We start from the raw sequence: 22960 nt of genomic DNA, 5'->3' as shown, positions 1-22960 counted from the left end.
CAAAATCCCATTTTAAGATATTTTAAGATTACATTTAACCGTTATCTAAAGATAATAAAATTATATAATTATTCTCTGAAATCCTATAAACTGAAAATCAAATTATCGAACATTAGAGCTCGTTTAATTTATATAGAATAACTAGCCGCCTTTGGCGACCAGCCAGTTCGCCAATCTTAATGTTTGTTAAAATTTTAATAATTAAATAGTTTATGCAATTCCTACTTTAATAGCTTCTTCATCAAAATATTTTAAAACTTCAAATTTTGATTGCCATATAATTCATTCATAATATTATAAAGGCCTTCAGTCATAACGTAATATGTATCTCTCTCATTTTCTGTTAGCACCCGTAGAATTTATGCTTTAAATTAAAGTGGAAGTGATTAATTTGCGATTAATATAATAATATTTTTTACTGAAACAAAGCATTTTTTTTATAATCTGATTACTGAAAATAGAATCACTCAGCGTTTAAACGTTATGGGCACTAAAGAATATCGTTTTTAATTTATGTAATATCTCAAGAGTTTGTCAACAAAATTTTCTTAGATTCATTATGAGCAGATCGATTCATTAACAAAGTTTAAATTTAAATGCATCAAACACTAAGAAAATAAAACGAATCGTTTAAAATAAACGGTTGAAAACAGGTTTTAAAAAAACTACTTAAAAAACGATGTACTTAAAACTACAAGCATATACAAAAAATATATAACTAACATAAACACAATTTACTTACAAAAGCATGCGACTAAGTCAAAAATAATTTAAATCATCCATTGATAACGGTTGTCATGGCAACAATCTGAACAGAATGCTCATGCGTGAATTTTCTTCCCCAGTTACGTAACGCAAATACGTGATTTTTTCTACGCCAGTTGGGGTAATGCTATGCTGATTAGAAATTTTTAATTTCCTTTATTTTGTTTTATTTTAATTCAAAAGTACTTCAGAATGAATCTGAAAGATCGATTCATTAACAATGTTTAATTTTAAATGCATCAAACATTAAGAAAAATAAACAGAATCGATTGAAATAATCCGCCGAAAAATGTTAACCCTAGCCTCATTACTGTTGGGAGAAAAAAAAAACTGAAGCCTTTCTCGTTTGGCGGTGGGGAAAACGGAAGATTTTTTTTGGCGGGAAAGTTAGTTTTTAATTAATAATTAAAATTCTAATTAAAAATTCGAAAAAAGGAACCCCAAGGTATACATGTACCAAATTTGGTAGCTGTAGGTCAAACGGTCTGGCCTGTAGAGCGCCAACACACACACTCACACACATTGAGCTTTATTATAAGTATAGATTTGATTTTGAGACAGACCTCGCCATTTTGATTCACGAGCAGATGGAGAAGATATCTGAGCTGCTAAGCTGCTGAGTTAGATCCGTGATGGAATTCGGTCTTGAACCTCTAATCCCCCGATTATGCTGTTTATATTCTGACACCAGCCACCCATAAACCACTGAAAATTGGAAATAAAACAAAAAATATATAAAAAATTACAGTGTCTTCTATTTATTAATTCACATATCTTAAGTATAAACCATGTGCCGTAAAATACGGGACACTTATACTATTAAAATTATATTGAACTATGATATTTAAATTTATCAAATTTCCTATCTCTTCAAGCATAGTATAAATGTACTAGCAATGTTAAATAATCGCATCTAGAAATAGTAATAAGGATAAATTATAGCATCTACTTAATAAAAATAAGAATAACCGCTAATATATTATATTCACTGAAATCTTAATGATCCCATTTCAAAGGAAACTGATAATTCCTGCTTCAAATTAACCTTTAAAAGTTTTTTAGTGATAATTTATAACAATAGCCTTGAAATATTAAGATCCATTCCAATTTTGAGTTAAGATACTTGGTCAATATTTCAGTCCTGCGCGTCTTTAATCTGATAAATATCAATCTGCAAAGAAATGGGAGTTTGTATTTTCTTGCTAATTAGAATGGAGAAAGAACTTTTCTTACATACTTTGTAATGCTTGGTTTGTTTTCGGTTTATAAACGCGGAAGACTGTAGTCGGTTTTGCACTTGCGCCTGGTGCGATAGAAGTTTTAAATTTGTGAGTTCTCGATGGCAATTCATATTATTTTTTTAATATTCACAGAACTAAATTATTAATACATGGATTAATTTTATTTAATTCCTATTATTTACAATTCCTACCACTTCATAGCAGATCTGAGAACAAAATTATTTTAAAAGTAAATTATTAAATTAAAAAAGTAAAAGTAAATTATTAAAAAATAATTTAAGTTATTTTAAGATTCTTTAATATCTGAAAAAATTAACAATAAATTAAAGACAGAAATAAAATTATCTAAAATAAAAAATCTACTTTTTAATATATAAATACATTTTTAAAAACTTTGGTTATTAAATTCATTTTATTTTCAGATGCAAATATATTTTCATAACTCATGAAATAAGCAAAATATTTTGATAAAAAAAAACTCTGGAGCAAAGGTTTCAAACAAAAATAAAATATGACAAAATACGAACTGAAACGTAAAGAGCAGCTAAGATATGCTTTCCAGTTTGTTTTAGAAATAATTTCCTTACTTAGTATGAAAAGAAAATTAAACTTTCTACTGATCCATATAACAAAGCAATTCTTTACAACATTATCTCCAACAAAATTTTCTCTCCAAAAAAATTATAACAGATTTTTTTTCCAGGTAAAGATTGCCTATATACATGAAAAAAAAATTCAAAATTAATTTGAACAAAAATCCAAAACCAAATTCAGTTTTTTTTTCTCACAAATACTAACAAACATTCAGAAAGTTCATAGCTAAGTTTTTGTGACAGATAGTTAAATCGTTAATTTGTTTTAAAGAAAAAGCCCTATTTCAATTTATAGAAAAGATTTTATCTTTATCGTTATCATTACTTCTGAAAACAAATATTCTAAACATACCAATTCATTTTATTTATTGGTCTTTGAATATTATATATTGTCTTGATAGAATAATCCTTTTTTTAAAGAATTGTTAATAACTTATGGAAAATGTTAATTTTCAACTGTTTTAAAAAAATGATACGATGTATTCATTTTCATTTCAATTAAAATAAAGTTCTAAATGATAAGTGGATTACGTTTATTATACTATTTGTAATTAAATTTTTCATATTAAAATATTATCATATCTAACAATATACATATATTGAAAATATTATAGAAGATGCAAAGTTTACGGTTAATATTTTTAAACTGTCATTATTAATAATAATCGAAAAAAGTAATAAATTGATAATCATAACTTATAATTATAATAACAGATTATTATTGATGATAACCGATTCATCGCAATGACCGTTATATATAGATTTTAATCGTGCCCGATCAAAGCATAACTCTTTCTCCAGAAAAAATTAAATTCGCTTTCTAAGTATATTTTAGGATAAAAATATAAAAATTACATATTGTCAAAAATATACAAAAATAATAAAAATAAAAAGGTTATTAAAAGTATTTTTATGAATGTATTTAACTGCAGAACAAGTACTATGCCTTCATTTATTTTAACTTGAATCTTAACCACAAGTAATGTTAAGGAAATAATGAACAGAATAGATTGCAATAAATAGTGAAATATTATTACTGTTCAATTTTTCGGGATTTATTGGCTTCAGGGAGCCAAATAAGCCAAACACCAAAATGAAACACAAAACGGAGAAAAATGGACACCAACACATTTACACTTCAACCGGTAAATAGCATTTTTTATTCCATTATTTTAAGAAAATATAATTCAACCCACGTCTCATATGTGTTAGAAATTGTAATTATAAACTGTAAAAATAAATGTTCTTCTCTAACAAGAAGAGGAAAGGGGTTGGAAAATTCCGTTTGAATGAAACTTGGCATACTCGTTATGTACCTTTAGAATATTCATGCATTAAAATATTGAGCAATAACTGACTAATGCTCAGTGAATAAATTGATATTTTCGGCAAATTTACTATATACAAGTAAGTAGTTTTCACAGCTCAGCGATGAAACAGCACGGTCAGTACCATAACCATAATCGGATATTTCGACTCGCCCGAAAGCATATGGAAAAATCTGAAAGACCGGGCCGCTGCAACAACAACACTGGCGGGAACTGTGGTTGAGTCCTAAGGACCATCACCGCCCACGGTACAACCCTTCCCGTGGGAAGTACGTCTTGTCATCGATAGAAGGCAGCCGACCTCCACTATTACTGTACACACAAGGGTGGCAAGAACCAACCACCATACTGGAGGCTTCCCATCCTCATTTATGAGGAGATCCCCAGTGTCATGTTTAGTAGCCTATCTACTTACCAACTCGGTGATAAGAGTTTCATCTTGCAGAATCTTTTTGAATTCTCAATTTTAAATTTAGTTAACAAGTCACAAATATATTTATTTCAAAAATTGAATTCATTGAAATTCTAAATTACTTAGAGTAAATCAATCATCGTTTCGCTATTTTGCATACTTTGTTTTGATTTATGCATTTTTGATTAAAAAAATTTTATAGGGGAAAAAAATCTTGTTTACAAACCTTTTTTTTATTGATATTATTTTTTCCCTTTTTTTTTAAAAAAAAATCTTTAATTCTTTCATAATTAATTTTTATGAATATGAACATTTTGCAACAATTTTTTTCAAAGTTACAAATTAAGATTTTTATATGGAATCGGAATTAAAATTAATTAATATAAGATTGCATTCAGAAAGTATATTCTGAAAATTAGCCTAAGAATGTATTCAGAATTTTATATTTTTCTCCAGAACACGTTCCAGTGTTGAATTTTAGAAAACTTCATACTTAAAGAAAAAAGTGAAAAATCAATTACGAAATTCTATTATTGACGTCATAAAATTTTCAAACATGATATAAGAGTATTTTATGAATTATTTAATATGCATCGCTATTGTTAGTGAATAGTTTCCTTATAAATAACAACATATAATTATTTTGAGGGGTTTTAAGTTTAGTTAGTTACATTAACATCCCATTTTTTTTCAGCAGCACTAGGGCTATTTTGGGACGGACCTCATAATTTTGCACCTCAATCAGATGATCTGGATGACATCTAAGTTGGCACGCCCTCTCCAAACTTCCACACCACACCAGCGAAAGGACGTTTGACCCCGATGGATTTAACGTGCACCAGACCCACTTACACGACGGTTCGTCGGTGGAATCGGGTCTCGAACCCGATGACTACCCGTTTCGAAGTCGAGACCTTATCACCAGGCCAACGCGGTCGCTTGATAGGTTTGAAAGAAATCTTAAAGCAAATATAAGATTAAAAATGAGTATCTTACAAGATTTGTCAAGTAAAGTAATAAATAGCTAACTAAATTAATAACTAATTATATGTTATCCATTAAGGATTTTAATATTTCAGAGTAAAAGTGCATCATAATAAAAAAAAATATTACATACTTTTTACAAATTTATCTATTTGGTAAATGTATATACCTTTCAATCTATCTGTTAGTAGTCTCATTTCATCCTAGCTGTCCTGCCTGCATGGTTGATAATCCAACAATGTATATATTTATGCATATTTCCCTATATCCAATCTAATATATTGTTGAACAAATTTAGATAAAAGAGACGATAAACGGATTTAAAAATCTTCTTAGCTCTTCTGAAAATGCATAGTTCACTTCATTCTCTTTCAATTATTAAAATTCCCGGAAATTCTTAAGACTTTATTAATTTAATAAATTTCGTTCTCAGAATAAAATTTCTTCTTTACAACAAGGCAGCAAAACAACAAAGCCTTCATTAACAACTGACAATTAGCTGCCCAAGAAAATTCGGTTAAACGCGAAATTGCATAGTGAAGGACTTTTTTTTTTATTCGCAAGTTTTAAGATCAAAGAGATAGTAACTAGTTAATTAATCTTCAAAGATTTGCTTCGTCTGGAAGGAAAATAATAATTTCTTAAGACTCGTCAATAAAGTTCGCGAAAGTTATGTAATATATGTAATATCTAAAATAATATAGATTATCTTTCTTTTATAATAATGGTGGATTTTATAATGTCAAGAAATTCTGAAATATTTAGACATTTCTGAAAAGTAAAAATAAAGTTACGGAATTTTAGCACATATATATTTTTATATCATTTGATTTAACTCATGTTTATAGAGATTAAATCTTATAATCGATGTTTCACTCCCTTCTCAATTTGATGGAAATTTGAAATTTTCCATACTTACATCATCTCAATTACAATATTTTATTTAGTCTTCTGGTTTCAACTTTCAATTAATTGATTCATTTTATTAACTTTTGATTCTGTGTTTTTGGCGCCATCTGGTAGTGAATTGAGTAAAAGCAATATCCTCCATGGTAAATCAAATTAAAAGCTAAAAAGCAGGAAATAAAATAAATTCTACCTTTTAAAATGTATCCTTTACAAAATTGCTTTTATGAATTGTATATAATTAAATCTTATTGATAACCTTTTTTTTCAGATATTATTTTTAATTGACTGCTAATTATTTTATCAAACTGCTCAAGTTCAGCTTATACAATGGGCTAACTGTTCTTTAACCCAAAATCACCGTTCATTCGAAAACTCAAATATTTACTAGAGACTCTAATATTGATTTTATTTTCATTTTATAAAAATAGTGTCAACTATATAATGAACTAATACTAAATATAATGATAAATAAATGAACTATATATTGATCAACTAATATTGAATTACATTAATTTAAATATTAAGTACATTATTGTATTGCTTATTAAATAAATATATAAGGTTAAAAAAATATTTGTCTACACAATAGCTAATATTAATCAGGTGTACAATCAATCAATCAGCTATAGTGGAAACTGATTTGCACATTACTATATCAGAAGATGGCGATATGTAAAATTGCAAGCTGTCTTTCTATAATTCGTTGGCTTTGACTTTTTTAGAGTAGTCTCAATTATTTTATGCGGTATATAATACATCAGATGTTGATCAAAAGAGATTTAGGTGGATGGTGTTTGGAATTTTGAGGTGGTTTATATAATTGACAAGACGGCCCTTGGTTTGGTTATATTAACGTCCCGTTTGAAGCAACACTAGGGCTATTTTGGGAAGGACCTTGTCATTCCCAAGGAACCGCGGTCAGATGACGAGGACGACACCCGAGCTGGAACCCCCCTCTCCACACCACACCACACCAGCAGGAGGACGTTTGGTCAGGACGGATTTAATGTGCAACTGACTCCCTTACACGACGGTTTTTCGGTGGAATCGGGTCACGAACCTGAAACCCTACGGTTCCGAAGCCGAGACCTTACCACCAGGCCACCGCGGCCCGACAAGACGGCCCTGAATCTTCTGATAGGCTGCTACGATGTTGTGATTGATTCCTGGTTTTAAAATTTTAGGGGTGGGGGTTCTAAATCATCGAATATTTACAATGTTGTTACATTGTTAAGTGCCTCCAGACTGCCAGATGGGGGATCCTCACCCCTAGTAGGGTCATCTGTTCATTAACTGTGTCCAGATAAAGAACAGTACGTGCGTTTTCCGTCGTTCCAAGGAAATAAATCGTATCTTCAAAGGGGAAGAGTGTCAACCATTCGGATGTTAAATATTTTTGATGGACCATTAGCGGACATGCCCACGATCGACTGGAGACCATTGAGAATTTTTCTGAACAGCTATTGGGGACAGAGAGATAAAGTGCACCAATGTGAAAGTGAGAGGCGGGGATATGACAGAAAATAAAACGCGTGATTTTGGAAGAGAGGAGAGGAGAGGAGGGTGAGTCATTTTTGAGGAGAAGTCAGAGAAGCTCCGTGTGATTCGAGCTTTTGAGTTAAGATCTACCCAATGAAGATCGGTGGATTCCTAGAGCTATTCTGCGGTAGATGGATGATTTAACAGCCTGTTAGCTTTTCTTGTGAGGATGTTTCTACGAATGAATCGAGGAACTATTCATATTTAATTTCCAGCTGTGATGTAAATATTATCAATCATATTAACCTGGATGAGAACGAGTTGTTCTTTTGTACATATAAGGCTGTAAATAAAGAAATTGTCTTTAAATGCTATCCTCTTATTTTATCGGCCAGGATCAAGTCATTAAAATTTCATAATAAAAATTATTTTTTGCTGTATGTCTGAAATGTCCTTCGAGATTGTTCTTATTTTAGAAATGCCAGACGTATTTTAAGTATTTTTTTAATCATCTGTGAGAAAGGAAGTTCTTTTTCTTTTCTCTTGACCTTTGAGAGCCTGAAAGTCCTTTTTATCCCCTGACTGACGGTGTTTGGCATAATTTATTGATCTCTTAAAGACTAGTTATTGCAGTTACGAATAAATAATAAATATTCATTCCTATTCCCTTATTATATGGGAGTTCGTGTTTTTAAAAAGTTAAACAAATTATGAATACTGCATCACATTATAAGTAATGAAATATATAAAAACAATCATGGAATTTTAATAAAAATTGCCCCTATACAAATAAATTACTCGGCTAAAATAAATAATTTATAATTATTTTGAATCTATATTTCATAAGCGTTATTCTTGCTAATGGATAGTTTATAATTTTTTGTTTTTGAACTGCATTATAAAGCGGTTTCAGTGCATTATTTAATTTTGCCTATAACTTTACGAACTTTCAGGGTGATCATAAAGGTAGCTCCCTGTTAGGGAGCATCTTTATATAAATTAATGAGCAGAATAAAACCAAATTCCATATTATACATATATACAGACTGTGGAAATTACAAGAAATGAATTCCGACACAAACAGCGGGAGTGGTTCTATAGGAAAAAAGTTAAATTAAGAAACAAGTGGTAATTCTTTGTTCTAAACTAGACATTTTTCAGACAGCTGCCAGCACAGTGGGAAATTATCAAAGATACAATCTGTAAAAGGAACAACATTCCTCTTTCCTATGAATTTTGAATATCTTTTTTGTAGAATGTTTGAAAGCAAAATGTGGCACAGAATTACAAATTTAATAAGACAATTACGTGCTAAATTTCATTTATCTAAGTTCTCTAAAACTTTCAGTCATCACGTTCATATGAATGAAGAGTTACAGACTCGCAGATGTCAGAAAAATTGATGGATTTAGTTTTAAATTAGTAACAGATCTATTCTTTAGATGCATGTGCCAAATTGGATATATAAAGCTCTTTATGTCTTGTAGTTATCGTACGTCCTTGCATTCGGACAGATAGACAAACTTTGAGAATAAATTTCGTTCAAAATTTGATAAAAACGTATGCAAGTTTATTGTTAAGACAACATACCAAATTTCATGCATATAGCTGAAAGCATTCTGAGTATCTTTTTCTCAAAGAAATACACAATTCTGAAAATGTGATTTGTAGATTCATGGAAGGGATATACGTAGAAATGAATCAAAATTTGGAGTTCGAATTGTTTGACAGTTACAACTCATTCTTTTTGTACACGAGAATCTTAGAGATTACATCATAGTACAGAATTATACAATATAGAATTTATTGAGCCAAAAATATTGATTTCGTGGGATATGATGCAAATCTGAATGTGTTTGAAGAAAGTTTTATTGGAACCATATTTTGTGCATGAAATTTGATTTCATTCTCTTTATTAGATTAACTGCAGATGCCTCTATAATGGGAAACCTATCTTATGACACTTTACATTTTTGGCAAGATTGAAGTTAGCCAACTCATCAGAAAGATATTATTTTTCACAAAGTAGAGAAGTCAACATTCGAATCAAACAAGCACATATATCAACTGTAAGGAGATAAAAAAAAAAAAAAAAACTTCCGTTGCCATTTTAAAGCTTTTATCGAAAAGGGACACTTCAAAACACACATCTCAGAAACCCTATTCAGGTAGCATATTGAAAGTTTTTAATATTTTTTTTTCTTTATGATAGGACCTGCATTTTTTTTTTTTTTTTTTTTCCCCCAACCTTCCATCTAAACGAAAAATTTTCCATCTCAAAAGAAATTTTAAAGCCTCTTCAATATTTTTATTTCTTTTTATGAACACATCGTTTCTTCTTTCGAAAAATAAATAAAAATAAAAACTCTATAATCTGATTGGGACGGGGGAAGGAAGGAAGTTTAGCAAGGGGAGGGGGGGAGTGTCCTCCCAAAATGCTAGCGGCACACGGTGAAGAAAAGGGGTGAACACAGTCGAGCGAGAGGGTGGGAAATGGGTAGCCAAAAATCAATCGTGTTGCCTCCGCAGCGCTATCGTTCGGCCACCAACTCGGAGGGGTACTACCTTCAGATTCTATTTCGCGGCTGGTGGCATCACACGTGAATTCTTTCTCTCATCACTTCGCTTCTGTTCTTTATTCAAATTTCCGCCCCTCGGCAAAGAAAAAGAGCGGTCGGCCAGAAGGTTTTTGTTTCTCCAGTTCTCGCGCAATTTATTGTTGGGAGTTGGTTGAAAAATAACTCCTCGAGTCGCAAGGTAGATTGGAGTTGCAGTATTATTTTCTTAATTATTTTTAATTGGTAAAAAAATGATTCTGTTTTCCAATAATTTATTGAAAGTTAGAGTTTTAGTTTGTCCATTAGAAAAACGTTGAGTGCTGTCCCACGGAACATTCTGTTGCTGACACTCAAGACATCTTGCATATTAAGGATAATGTAAGTATGAACGTTTAGCTTGTTTGCATGATTGGTATATGTTGATTTAACCCCTTAGTCGTCATGTCCGCGAGTCCGAGTACCAAATTATTATTTCTCAAATATATAAACTGAAATTAAATCATTCAGAAATGCTACATTTTAAAGTAAAAATTACATATAATCTACAAATAGTTCACCTATTCTTTGGAATGTAAATTGAATCAGTAAGATAGGTCATTCCCTAAATGACAGATGTCATCTAATGTTATGGAATAAAAAAATAAAATTTAGCATTAAAAGCTGTACCATTTATGTTTGCGAGAGACCATGCTTCTTAAATATAATAATTTTACATGTAAAATTCATTTAAATAAATAGAAATTTCTTTGCAAATACAATTGTCAGTAAAAAAATCGTCTCATCAATAAGATTTTCAACTTCCTTGTCAAGCTAATTTTCTCTTGCATACTACAGTTTCGGGTAAAAACTAGCTTTATGTTAAGGTTATGCCCAGAAACACTAATTAGCGTTTTCAGCAATTATTGCCACACCCCTTCTTTCCATTCATTGGGTTACAAAACACATTTTATTGTATCAGTTATTTTGTAGAGTATTCCTCTTATTCCATTGCAAATAATTAGCAACAGTTGCAATGATTTATGGTCTTAAATATTTGAATAACGTGGAGTTTCCGAGATAATGAAGACTCACCTTAGTTAATAATTGATTCAAACACAGTCTAACGAGTCAATAAGTGTAGTAATAATTGCAACTAGTGGGAGAGGTCTTGCCAAAACTTTCCGGTTTATTCTCTAGTAAATGCGCCAATATATTATTAAATGCATGCCATTAGAATACGAGTTGGGGATTTTCTTTAACGATTAATCGCCAAATACGATACAAAGATTGGTTAATACAAAGTATATGAATACCGGATGCGTATTTTGGACGCCTTTTTTTCAGACCGAATGAAATCAAAATTTGACACAGTATTTACAAATGTAGTCATGAAAAACGCATTCCAAATTGCATACATACCAAGTCATACCGTGCTTATATGCTTGTGAATGCACAGAAAGATAGATTGGTCAACCTCTTGACAAGTTTGATTCCAAATTTTAGACGCTAAACTTTTATCAAATTTTATCCATCTGACTCTTTGTTTTTGTAGATAACATGTTAAATTACGTTCAACTAACCGGACAGGTAAACTTCCTCAGAATATATTTCATTCAAAATTTGATAGAAATCTACTAATTTGATGTTACGCCCATACATAAGATTTCATCTGTCTAGCTCAAAGACGTTTTTGAGATATCGTGTTCAAAAAACAGACAGATATAATGCCAAGAATGTGTTTTTCGATAAAGGTCTAACGCGTGTTGGTTCGTCAAAATCTTGACATTTAACTTTTCGATGATTACAACCCTTACTCCTTGTTTACGAGAAAGTAAAAATAAAGTTAGCATAAAATTGTTTGTCTTAGAAGTTTTCCTTAACAAAATAATTTCATATTCAGATATGCTTCTCAAAGAGGATATACAGAAGAGGGATGAAATATCGTTTTTGATTATTATAGATAGATGACGATAGCTTTCGAGAACAAATTTCAGTCCTACTGCTCAGTTACGATTTCATTCTATTATTTTAATTTTTTTAAATATTCATATCAATATACACAATATAGTAACCATCTTCAATAAATCAAAGTCAATGCCCGCTAATATTGGTGGTGTATTTAGATATATTGCGATACCTAGGCAGAACGCATTAAGAGACACTTTTAATCAGCACTGTTAAATCCGTTTCACAACTCGAAACGTTTTTAATTTTATCAAAATGTCAGTGATTTATTTTATATTATTATTTAGGTAATTTAGTGAAAATGCATAATTTTAAGATATTTATTTATTATGTTTTATATCTATGTGATGTCCAAATTTGCACACATTGTTAGATATTTATAAATGCTGTAATAATTAAGTGAATGAAGTGTGTAGGACCCTGGCTAATTGTACTTCACAAAGTGTCAATATTATCCTAAGATTATATAATCCTTCAAATTTACGTTTTTACAACTTTATTTGGAGATTAAACTAATATCATTTTAATCAATTTTGCAACTTCTTCCCAGCCCCAACCTTTGACTCTAAGCAATTGCTTAGTCTGTGATTCACCACAAACTAGCATCCATGTTGGTATCGAGTTGCTAGAAATTTACTTATACCATTATCAATTTTTGCTTTCTCACGTAAAAGGCATGCAGAAAGAAAATATGAGGAAATTCGACCTCGAGATTTTGATATATCCCCACTTTTAAACCCACGAAACACCCACGAGTACGAAAAAAGCTATTTTAAGAATTATGTCTTTGTGAGCTCAGTAGACTAACTCGATTGATTTCTGGTAAGCGATACAAGTTGTAAAATCTGTCTAATAGTATAGTTTCTCTTTTTGTATGACGTAGACATGGAACCTTATACGTAACTGAAATTTTTATATGTGTATTCAACATCAGAATTTTAGATATGCAGCATATTTGCGACCAAATTCGTCAAATGGTTAAGTTACCGGTCTGTTTAGTTGAGTGGATGAAAACGTGAGAATTCAGAAAACAGGTAGCTAGACAGCCGAATTTGGTGTTTGCTTTTAAAATTTGAAAATTCTTATTACATCTTTGCTATTTTAAAAATCACAGGGTCCAGATTTTTTCAGTCTCCAATGGACAATAACTAAAATACAAGTGTAGGAAACAAAATGTATTCAACACCAAGAGTTATGTATTCTCATGGTTATTTTTCGACTTGCTGTCAATGACGTGAGATGGGCATAAGCGTTCCTTTGAACCAGTTTTGACATGCTTGTCAGCCAACTTGTTGTCTAAAGTTCCAACATTCTCCGTTTCTTTCAAACCTCTTGATCTACTGTTTGAACAATATCTTTTGCTGTTTTCCACTATCATCTAGAACGCGGCTTAGAGCCGAGTAAATTCCATATCTTCCTTCAGCTGAAGAATTGGTAGGAGGGCAAAGGTTTCAGATTAAAGAGTAACTACTAAAAAGGTTAAGGCTCATTTCACATCATTGGGAGGGGATAAGAAACTTATCCACCGATTCGACAAATGTCTCAATCTAATATATCGATCAGTAACCATGGTTGTACATAACTTTTGGTAATAAATTCATTTTGTTCTCTGATCTTATCTTCTTTTTATAGTCCACCAGAGAATGAAAAAAAAACCTTTCTGGTAATTATGAAATGAAAATAACTCATTCTGCAAAATGTTCTTTTTAAAAATATTAAACGCAATATAACAACGGAACGCTTTCGGAGCCAAATGTAATTATGAGCCTGAATTGCTACTTTTTTTCATGGAAAAGACTGCAAAGGAAAACAATAGATTTTTAAAGCGCGAATTATTGTATACCTTGATGTAAAAACGAAACAAATGGGGTGGAAGAAAATTGAAAAGACCCTAAAGCAAATAAAAGATCTGGCGAAGACATTGTGCAAAACAACAAAAGATTCAATTAAGCTTAAGGCAAACACGAGCACTTTGCCGATAACATGGCAGAAAAACATTTGTAAATAAATGCGTGGTAAGATAGAATAGAGTTAATATTTTCATTCATATTTAAAGTTTTATCTTATTGTTGTTGTCCTTTTGTATTCTTCCTGTTCTACTTTAAATGAAACAATTAAATTGCGATTAATTTTTTCCTTTTGAATTGAATATCTTAATGAAGTCAAAGATCAACACAGATATGCAAAATGTATACAACGTTGAGTCAAAACAGTGTTATAGGAACGCTGCTGCTTTATAGAAAAAATTATAGTCAAAGATTATACTTCAATCTTTATCTCAAGATAATGTCAAACTGTGAAATCACATAGATGGTGGATTTTGTGATCTCAGACAGAGGATATTATGAGGGCTATCGTTTATGGTAAATTTAATTTCACAGTTCAACAAATTTTTAACAAGTTAATAATTTATTTTAATACTTTTTTACTTTATAAATTTCAGGAATACGTATTTGTTTTACTTATACTGCTTAATACTCATACTGCTTAATTTGTAAACTATATTACTGAAGCAGATTTCGGTTTTTATAGACATTCTAATAATTAAGGGAGTGCAATACAAAATTTGACTAATTATACTTTATCAAGTAAATATTATCCTAATATTTTTCATTGAGTTTGTATTTTTTTTACAAAATTATTTATTTGGCAACTAGGAAAAAGGGTTTTTTTAATCGACTTACTTCTTGCCCCTTTCAGCCTACCTTCCGTTGGCAGATAGTTGGAAATCCACCACAGTAAAAGAATGAATATATCATCTCAAATATGATTCTATGAGTAAAGATAAATATTATAAAGAATTTAACATATTTTGTAAAGTTACAATTCCATGTATCAAAATTAAAAGAAAATTTAAGGGTCTGGTTGGTTGAAGTTGGATTTTAATGGCACAAAAGTCAGACATGGCTATGCTGCGCCAAACGTTGCTTCTGTTTTCATCGAATAGTTTGGGGAATACGTTATCAAAATGTTGAATTATAGAACGAGTGACATAATTCTTTGCAGTGAGTTATATATAAACTATCCAATAAAGATCCTTTATTATAAGAAGTCTATAATAATTTTGCTCTAAATTGTGTTGAAACCGCTTTATCGAACTGCTGTTATTGACTTAATATTTTACTTAGTTCACAACCTATTTTAATGGAACTCTAGGACTATTTTCGTACAAACTTCTTAATTTATAACCACGGGAATAGGGCGATATATCATCTGAGTTAGCACCCATGTCGAAACTTCCTCGCTATGCAAGCATAAGGATATTCGGCTTTATAAAATTTAGCGCGAAATCAACTCCCGCTTATGTGGCATTCCTCGGTGGAATCCTATCTCTAACCTGGAACTTGCCGGTCCCAAATCCAAGATCTTACTACCTGACCACCGTAACCTCGAAATGCTAGAGTCGAAATTTTTTCTGCTGTTGTGTTCTGTAAATACCTAAATTTCTGCAAAAAATCAAACGCACATAATCTTGAATGAGCGTCATGTTTATTTGGCAATGAATTTGAATCCAATTTTATTTCCATTGACGCCTGCCTATTCAGGTTCTAAGTAAATATTGCTATTTATCTATAATAACTATACCGAGACAGCCAGATCTCATTTCTTTATTCCAGACGTTATCTTGGGAGCCGGGATAACCTGGTTGGTAGGATTCGCCTCTCTTGGATTGTGAGTTCGAACCCTGCCGGCCGAAAACTCCCCGCGTATGTGGTGACTGGTGCACGTGTAAATCTGTCTTGGTCACAAAGTTGTCCATGTCGATACAATACCACTGGTTCAGAGATGATTGTTCTCCGATTCAGGTCTAAATTACGATCTGTGGATGAATGAAGGAAATGCATGAATGAAGTTCGTCTCGTAAAAAGGATTGTGATGCGTGAATAGCTAAGACGTACTCTTGGCCCTATATGGCGCTACTGAAACAAGAGACGCTCTCTCGGCTTAAAATCGTGCTGATAAGTGCCATTAGAAACAACAATAACCAGCGTCGTTATCTTTCCATAACCTATATGGTTGAAATGAATAAGCAAACTTAATATACAGCGCATATTGATAATGGAGAGTTAGCTCTATCATTATGCTTAATATCAACTATCTGTCTTTGGCGATCAATTAGCCGTGATTAATGGTTGTTAAAGTTTGTAATTAAAAATTGTGTAACTATCTTTCTCTGCAAAATATTAAGCTTCTCATTTTGATAAATATAAAACTCATACTATTTTAGAAACAGCGCACCGTTCTGTTCATTGCGCAGTGTATTTATTTTCTATATATGTCTTTATACATCCAATTATATCATAAGAGATAGTATCAATGTTAGAATATGGGTGTAGTTAAAAAAATTTCATAACTGCTTGATTCTGAAGTTAAATTAATAGTATGAGTTTGTACAAAATTTTATTAAAAGCAAGCCTTATGCTTGCCTGGAATTTACTTAATATGGAAATATAAGTCGAAATTTCATATCTTGATCATCTACAATAGAAAGAAGAGCAGAGTGAAATATTAATTACTTATTTGAATTTTGCTTCAACCACAAAACATATTGTTGTAGTAAAATAAGCTTAAACTTGCTTTAATTGGTTATGTGGCAAAAAACTGATAACAATTAAAAATAATTATCTGAATTTTATTCTAATATAAAATTAATTCCTGAAGTTATCAATGGTAAATATCAAAAATTTAATTTTTAATTAATTAAAACTAATTAAAAATTAAAAAATTCCAAGGGGCACATTAATACCCTCCATAGAATATATATGTATAATGTCAAGTTGGATAGCTCTAGGTCGAAAGATCTGCTCTACAGAGCATACATACATATTCATTTTTATTATTAATGTAATAACAAAATTTTAAATCTCATCTATTCTTTTTCCCCAGCCTTTCTCACTTTTCGGGAAAATTTCAAAAGCGCAAAATATGCATTGCATATCAGAATAAGCATATATAATGTTTGTCACAATAGAAAAATGAGACGATGATACATTATTTAATTCTTTCACTGACTAACACATCTTTTGTTAAAACGTATGCACATCTTTCACTACTAGAAAGTAATCATCTGTTCTATTCCATTTTCCAATTATTGATCGGTTTAATGTATGTTATTCCATGATGAATTTGCCTTTCCTGGAAAACAACAGCCATTATGCGAAGAGCATCTGCCCATCATCAATTCACCGAAATGCTTAGCATCGAATTGGAGTGAAAACTTCATTGTTATTCGAAATAGAATGCTTCAGTTCGAATGGTTTGTGGTGCTTCGTATTCGTAAATATCTAATATTTCGGATTTTTATTCTGTTTGTAATGGTTAGGGGGTTGATCCTTTCTATGAGTTTTTTTCATATTTGTCACGAATTATTTAGACGACTTTCTCGTGAATTTTCGTTTTATTTCTTAGCTCGTGAGTGGCATGATTGACTTAATTCACTCGATTCTGGTTTTCCTTTTATATTAAAAATATAAGTTTGAATCATGATAAAATTATAACTGAGTATGCTGCAAAAAGGCAATTCTGGTTGGTAACATGAGCGGAAAAACAACAGAGTGTGTCATTGTGGACAGTTTGTCAATATGCACAGTTTGTCTCATGATCATCAGCCTCTAGCACGTACGATACCAAACGCATTATTTCTTACTTTTCTAATCTTCCAATTGCAATTTAATAAAAACACCATTTAAATGCATCGTTTACAAATGGATCCAAATGCTTCTGAAAAAAAGTGTATAGTGAGTGCGTTGCGACTTTCCACTGAACAGCCCGGTTTTTAAATATAATATTTTTAATATGCACAAACACAACTACACTACAAAAATTACAAAACACACACACACACACACACACACACACACACACACACACACACACACACACACACACACACACACACACACACACACACAAAACAAGTAAGTTAAAGTAAACAGTATGGCGGAGGAATTCCACCATTTCCAACCGAAAGCATTCGGTGCAAGGGTTGCGCATAGAAAAAAACCCGACCTCAGGCTGCAGGACTCCCGTTCAACTGCTCGTCTGTAAACGCCACAACGGGTTTCTGTAAAACGCCACGAGGGGCGCTCTCTGCTCAAAGAAAAAGAGGTGCTACAAGTGTTATTTATATGAATTATTTATCTCAAGGATATATCTCATCTCAGGAACAACCAATATCCTTGAAAGTATTTCCGATTAGGCAACTGCTTAAGGTCACCACGCTGAGAGTAGGCCACCTGTAGATCTCTTACAAAATTTACTAGCTTTTCTAGCCATCAAATAAATAAGTTTCCAGAAAAGAAATTCTATTAAGGATAAAATATTAAATATTTGCACTCTAATGGCTCCTCACAATCAGCATTCAAATCGGTGCATCATTTGGGCATTTTTAAAAAAATTTTGATTGCTAAAAAATACATACATAGAGGTAAATAAATGCAAATTAATTTTTTAAGGAAACTGGTAACAATTACGTAAATTTATTTTTCGAAACAATAAGTCCTTATATAAGATAAATAATCACGCATCCAATTGTTCTTCCGAGTTCAAAGGGTAAAAATTTTATCAATCAAAATAAGTTTGTAAATTATACAAATTCTATGAAAGATGAAATATTTTGAAAATAATAACACTTCAATAAGAGTAACTGGTCAGGTTCATATATGTTTCACTGAGTTCACTTAATTAGAATATTTATAAACTGAGCATTTGCTTCAAAAATATTAATATGAATGACTGACAATCTGCATCCTAATTGATAAATAAACAGATAAGCATTCACAAAGTTAATAAAATAAAAAAAATATTAACCTAAAATAAATCCTTTACATATTGAAAAAGTGCTGAAATGTAAAACTGAATTGATCATTTTATTAAAAGAAGAGCTCATATATGCATTCCCTAGACAAGAAAAATACTTGAATCCACCTTTGATCATCATTTTTCGTAAGTAAAATGCATGTAATTCAAAAATAAAACGGCATATTAAAAATGAGTAAATACATACGAATCACTCAATAGCTATTTTAACGCTGATCATTTACGAATTTAAAATTTCTTAGAAAGAAAAAAATAAATTATAATAATAAGATTCTCAAATAAGAGCTAACAAAAGTTTGGATCCCTAATACTAAAAAAATTAAGACCCATTAATTTAGAATTTAATTGACCAGTTGTATTTCTCTTTTATAAGAAGATAATACAACAAGTTGAGAAGTTTCGCTAGATTAGATAATATGGAATAATTAGTTTAGATAATCTGGATAAGAATCAAACATATGATAATCCATGAGTAATAGCCTTATAATAATTTAATTTGGTGCACCATCAGTCTTGCTTTGCTTTTCAAATGCAAATATCACTAAATAAATCCGATTCTGACTAGTAAATATTTTTGATTCCAAATATATTGCGAGTACGAATATTTAATTGTTACAAAATTAATTTTGCATTAAAGTTCTAGAAAATGAATCAATCAAACAACATTTCCTTTTAAATACAACATCAAAATTCCATTAAATATTTGAAGTTAAATGTATTTAAATTAATTGGGTTGTTTGGTTGATGGAGTTTATTAGCATATGAGCCCTGTTTGGTTTTACTATGCCAGTTCGTTTAATATATCAACAAGCTCACAATATCATTTAGTATTTTAATTAAATGTCTAAACATTTGTCTGGTATTTAAATGAACAAAAATATTTTAAAAAGAGATTTAATAAAATGTTCATATTCAAAGTTCAACAGAAAATGATTATATGTAAGACAAAGAAATCAAATAGAAAAATGCCATTACCAATATTATTGAAATTTTTAATTCATAAATCAAAAATTAATTGCATACCACTTCAAAGAATAATTTTGATTCCTACCCATTTAATTTATATTTTATTATTTTATACTTATTTTACTTATGTTTGAAAAAGAAATCCAAAATTATATTTTGCATTTCCCGAAATCGACCATTTTAATAATTGAATTTAGTAGTTGAACAAAGTATGGGATTACTTGATAAATTCATGTGAATTACAAATAATCTAACGCTTCACATTATTTGCTTCCTGATGCAAGGCATTCAGAAGCAAGAGAATTTGTGATATCTAATTTGAGATATTATCTTCAAATACACAAATTCAAGGAAAGAAATTGTAAATCTTCTATAAGTAGGCATTTCTGCTTAATGACTAATAATGACCTTAGTCGGACATAGAATCCTTGGTTTAAAGATATGATATTAAAATAATTATATATATATGCCAATAAATATTTTACTTTAAAGTAATCTGAAGATCGAGCCACAGCGGCAGCATAGTCAAATATTAAAATGAATGCAAAATGATCCCCATTACGGAGCAGCCAAATGCCCACCCCCTACGATTGGTGTACAATCCATTAATGGTATGGAGACAGCGCGAATCTACACCATTTCTGTACCATTAGAGAAATGAAAAAATTACTTACGTATATGAACACTTCTCATCCACAATCTGAGTTACCCTTCAGTGAAATTCTTAAATGTCTATGTATTCTTCCACAATTTTCAAAATGTGATATGAATGCAATATCTTCATCAAATCGCAAAGTAGCAACGTCACGAAAAAAAAAGAACAACACTTTTTTAAAAAATTATGTCACTTCACTTCGGATTTCATTCTACTAATCAGAAACTCCCTTTTCTTATAGGGCCGCGGTGGCCTAGTGGTAAGGTCTCGGTTCTTGAGCCGTAGGGTTTCAGGTTCGAGACCCGATTCCACCGAAGAACCGTCGTGTAAGGGGGTCTGTTGCACGTTAAATCTGTCAAGGCCAAACGTCCTCCCGCTGGTGTGACGTGGTGTGGAGAGGGGGTGCCAGCTCAGGTGTCGTCCTCGTCATCTGACCACAGTTCAAAATTACGAAGTCCATCCCAAAATAGCCCAGTGTTGCTTAAAAACGGGACGTTAATATAACTAACTTACTAACTAATTAACCCTTTTCTTATAAACGGTTGATTCAGTTTGTGTAGGCATTCATTTCGAAGCGGTTCGTTATCATTTTATGAAGGCATTCATTATATTTAAAAAATAAATATTTTTTTCTCTACTAAAATCCTTTTTTGACTCATAAAATCTGTATGTAATCTGTTTTGACTCATAAAATCTGTAACACTCATCTGTAAAGAGTGTTTGCTGTTCTTCTGAAAAAAAAATGATTGCGCTTAGGATGAAGTGGATTGTTTAAGGTTCAGTTTCTAAAAGCTGAGTCGCAATGTTTAAAACTTTTGAAAACTCTGCACTTGCATCTTCAGTCAAGACTCTCCGTAATTCAATTCTTTTCATTAACTAAAAATATTACTGACTTAAAATAGGACTTCAGATAATAAAAAATAGCCAATTGTGATTATTACAGCAGTGAGTACAAAATGATTAAAATTTGATTTTAATGATTTGTCAATAAGGGCAACTGTAGCTCGAAATATGTAAGGAAAGCTCTAGATAGAGTTCATTATTTTTATTTACTAAATCAATTCATTCTGCAAATAAGCGTCGCAATTAATTTTTATTTTTACGTAGAATTTGCATCTATAAATTTATTTAATAAAACTTAAATTTAAAGATATATAATCACCGAAAGACTTTTAGATATTACCTACTATGAAAACAAACAAACAAATGAAATTCGAACCTGTGATCATATGATATATCTTATGATAATGTCTTAGGCTTTGATTCGTGTTTATGAATCCGTCTTACTTAATCTTCCTTAAGGTGTACGTACACACTAGAAGATTTTTTTTTTAATTTGAACTTTAAAAATCCAGTTTTTTTACAGTAGGTCATTAATATATGTTCAAACTTATTTCAGTGAGAAAAAACCATATTAGAGTAATTATTAACTATTTAAATAATATTTAATGAGCTAATTAGCCTATTTTTTGAAACATGATATCTTAAATTCTAATTTGTACAGACACACAATTCTAGTTGGAATTTAAGCCTAATATTAGTCTTCGTGTTGTCTGCCTCAATCAAGTTATAAAAATGTATAGTTTTTTTTTAACAATTTTTTCATTAACAACGAATAGAAACAGCGAGATTTTTTCTGTCATTTTAACTTTTAAATAGCTATCAAGAATTTATTTCTATAAATATAACTTTGATTGAGGCACAAAACATCCGCTATTTCATAAAGATTATTTTGATATATAAATAATTGTATTTGGTTCATTTTTTTGTTGAGTTATGATTGTTTGAATGAAGCTACACAGCAGAAAAATATCATTCTTCATAAAATGAGTTTTAAAAAAATGCGTAACTAGAGTTTTTAATGAATGCACCTCAAGAAAAATAATTTTAACTCCAGAAATATTTTGAATATTGACAACATTTTGGTATCGTTTGAAAGCTAAAGGATCAGAGAACATTATTAAGCAATAAAAAATATTCGATATTTTGAACGATTTTCGAAGTTACAAGTGTGTACATACATCTTAACGCGCGAAACCGCGTGTTCCTTGCACTTATTTAAGGACGAGCATTAGGCATTGCACGCCCAGACAAATTTTAATTTTCTCGTATACGTAGTACAGAAAAAGTATAGTAATCATCCAAAAATTCGACCTCGACATTTTGACGAATCACCACGTTTTAGACTTTCCTGCGTTCGAAGAACACATTTTTGGAAAACATCCGTTTGTCTGTCTAAAACAAAGATATCTCAAAAAAGCTTTGAGATAGACGGTTCAAATTTGGTATGCAGTCTTTACACGAAGT

General features: G+C 30.9%; 1 protein-coding gene across 1 annotated transcript in view; it reads left to right on the top strand.

Annotated features, from left to right (window-relative positions):
• The first annotated feature begins 10325 nt into the window (after positions 1–10325).
• Positions 10326–22960, top strand: part of LOC129971495 (transmembrane protease serine 2-like) — a 121847-nt gene continuing 109212 nt past the window's right edge. The window contains exon 1 of the mRNA XM_056085322.1: positions 10326–10647. The gene's annotated coding sequence lies outside the window, so the exon portion shown is untranslated. The remainder of the gene's footprint in view (positions 10648–22960) is intronic.

The sequence above is a fragment of the Argiope bruennichi genome, chromosome 6 (assembly GCF_947563725.1).
Source record: "Argiope bruennichi chromosome 6, qqArgBrue1.1, whole genome shotgun sequence".
Taxonomy (NCBI): Eukaryota; Metazoa; Arthropoda; class Arachnida; order Araneae; family Araneidae; genus Argiope; species Argiope bruennichi.
The sequence above is the reverse complement of the archived record's forward strand: the minus strand, read 5'-3'. Positions and strand labels throughout refer to the sequence as shown.